Genomic DNA, 3,507 nt, shown 5'->3' on the forward strand with positions numbered 1-3,507 from the left:
TTTCTCTCTCTCGCCTTTGTCTATGTCTCTCTACCCCTCCTCCCCTCCCCCTCCCTCTGTAATTCGACCCCTCAAGTCCTATGAGAGAGTGAGGTAGAGCATGCATGAAATGGAGAGAGAGGTGCGTGTGTGACGTCATCAGAAGGCACTGAGCTGCACCAGCTTGGTCAAACAATTTATGAACAAGGTTTATTTACACGTGTGTTTACTGAGATTGTATGTGGGGCAGGCAGGTAAGGCGGGTGAGGCAGGCAGCTCTGGCTTCACACACAGGGACAGCAGCCTCCTTTTTTTCTCTCCCTCTCTCTCTTTAAATATGCCTGCAAATTAGGAGATAGTGAATGCCGGAAAATGCTGATTGGTGGTGCTGTGCTGACGTCGTACAATATCTCTTTCCTACTTCTCTCTTTGACACAGAGATTCTGGGAATCTCAGAAAATCTGAGAAGTCGTCACAGCAACTGTACCGGCTTTTATTGGCATTGCCAGAGCATTCAAAGGAATTCTATTTGCATTCACACACAAACGGATCCGGTCAAGGCATGTGACACAACATGCTCCATTTAGCCCGCACAAACATGATGCATAGCTGTAAGGGCTGCCAGAAAGCACAAAGATTTAAGCTGCACACAATTAAATATACAATAATTAGGTCACCTGGGCAGCTTTCGCAATTCTCAGCTTCCTCAAGGGGGGGGGGGGGGGGGGGGGGGGGTGGGGTTGCTGGCCTTCAGAGTGTCAGCGAATGTCCAACATTTTTTTTGGGAAAGCTCTCCATGCTCCCCAGTGATGCCACTGGGTTTGCAGATTGGCTCCTTCCCGTCTAAACTGGCGTGTTTCAAAATACGGCGTCCAATCGTCTGCGTGTTCTCTGTGCTTTTGTTCATCCTGACATAGTCCAGCATCGATTCTGGTGTTACTAGTGTTGTCATTCCGGTATCCAACTATCTAGCGTTCCGGCTCTGCCTTCCATTCACACACATTCACGTGAAGAAAAACCAAAAACATCACATCCTTGGTGGCGTTGATTAAGAACTGAAAGCTCAGGACCTATCAATCAGCCCTTGAAAACAGCCCAAACTGATTAACAATGCATGTCAACACCCTTGAGTCATCAAAACGCAGATTTTCAAATGAATAATGAACGCAGAAACACGATAATATGGAAACACACCCAGTCTCTCACACTCACACACACTCAGGTATTTGAAGTCTGTCTCCTGTCCTGACTCGTCCCTTAGGAATGCAGATTAAAGGGAATTTTTGGTCAATTCTAGCCTGTAGTTAACCAAATCTTAATAAAGAAACTGTATTTGTTTCATGTGAGTTTAGGGTGACCTTTTTTGACCTCAGTGATGTTGCTTTCAAGTGGCTGATACAGCAAGTACCCTAAAAGAAGAACGCTCAAGATGGAGTGTCAGAGATTATTTAAGAATAAACCCTGTCTGTTCACCATGAAATGTATTATGTCAGTGTAGTCAAACTATGCGTTTGCCACACAGTAGCTTTTGCCAGGATGTTGACAACATGAGACGTTTCAGTTAGAAATCCTGGCGCGTCTCCTTATGGCATGCTAGTTTGTAGCTAGCTAGGAATGCTGGCAGATTTTGGCATAGTGATACACAGTAGCTTAGTTTTGTGGAAAAGCAGTGAACACTCTGGTCGCCTGTATTATCACTCTATCTGCAGGCTACAAGATAGACTGGGGAGTGACCTCAATATGGAGAGGGGGGCGGGGGGAGATGGGGTAGAGACAGAGAGCGAGAGAGAGGAAGGGGGGGGGGGGGGACTTCAGGCTGTCACAGTAAAATTGCCAAATTCTTCTTAAAATGAAAAACTATATACATATATATATATAAACATATATATATATATTTAATATTTCTATGTACATTTCATTATACATGATTCCAGAAAACTCAATTTTAGAATTTCTCTAAAGCTAATTTATAGAACCCAACACCCCATAAAATAATCTCCTGGAGCCTCATTTCAAAGATTACTGTCAATCTCTGTCAATGCTTTAAACACTCACACACAAACATGCATGCATATGTCAGTGCCAATGCATTATGGTTCAACAGCAAGAGGGGGAGAGAGCCTTGGGGACAGAAAACCTACTGCCAACTAATATATGACTCATCACTCATACACACACACACACACACACAGATTAAACCAGAATTGGACACACAGTGTGTAACATGCAGCAGGAAGTTGTTTATTATTACCGTTTTCTGAATGTTGTCAGTGTGTTTCTTTGTGTGTGTGTGTGTGTGTGTGTTTTTGCTGATGATTCATTATTTAATAGAAGGGATCATACTGAATGTAGCTCTTACACATTTTGATTTTCTCTTTAATTCATTCAATAAAACTAGAGAAATTATCCATCACTTAACTTGTCAGTATAAAACCTATCGGTGTATTAACGTGTTTACTACTAAATCATATACAGTCAGTCAAGTCATTTTATGTATAGCCCAATATCACATACAATGTCTCAAGGGCTTTACAGACACACAGGAACTTCCAGTGGGATTATGCAGATGTACAAACAACATGCAGGGCAAAACACACTAAAGTCATGCATTGGGAAATAGCATGCAAGGCAGGGCTGAGGGAGAGGGAGAGAGAGATGATGAGAAAGGTAAAGCACAGTAAAATGTAGCCCTATATTTTGAGAGTCTCTCTCTTAGGGCAGCGATTCATGCAGGTAGTTGAGGCTGTTGCAGGGGGGCAGCATGGCGGAGCAGACAGTGGGAGGTTAGGTGGAGATGAGGAGAATGACAGGGACTGTCTGTATCTTTGTTTTTAATAACGACTAATACCTATAAATGTAAGTAAGGTTATGGACTCATATTCTGGTCCTGATCGACCATTAAACCAATGCATGTTGAGGAAGTTACCGTTTACATTTTGTATGCCATTGTTTGTTTTGCCATTAACAGTTTTTAACATCTTTAGACTGGAAAATCAAAAATCCAAAATATTGAATCAGTTCTTACTTGTGAACAACTGGCAATTGCAACAATAATAAAAATAAAAAGTTCTGGTTATGGAACCAGTTCAGTTCCATGCAGTATTCATGTTACCCATCCCCAGTCTTTTGTGGCACCATGCAACGTTGGATGCTCTCACTCATGATGTGACGATGATGTCACTTTCCTTTATATTGCTTCATTACCAAAGCACAAGGTCAGACATGTTCTTGTGTACATTCATATATACCATCAAAAGCTGCGTTGCTTTCAACAGCATCAGACTCGAAAGCTACTTAAATAATAATAACAAAGTAACAAAGTGATGTCACCCAACTAACAAAGTGATGTCATCCAATACACAAACTCACAACAGTGATGTCACAAATATACATTATGAAATACCAATAACCCAGTTCATCTCCGGCTCTTACAGTTCTGATGGCTCCAAAAAAATTAAAGAGTTAAAACACAAACGGCATCTCTGTTTGTGGCCTTTGACCTCGACGTCCAGCCGCGCTAACCCCGCC

Source organism: Genypterus blacodes, unplaced genomic scaffold, assembly GCF_046128005.1.
Source record: "Genypterus blacodes isolate CSIRO-AG114 ecotype Tasmania unplaced genomic scaffold, CSIRO-AGI_Gbla_v1 ptg000099l_1, whole genome shotgun sequence".
NCBI classification, from domain to species: domain Eukaryota; kingdom Metazoa; phylum Chordata; class Actinopteri; order Ophidiiformes; family Ophidiidae; genus Genypterus; species Genypterus blacodes.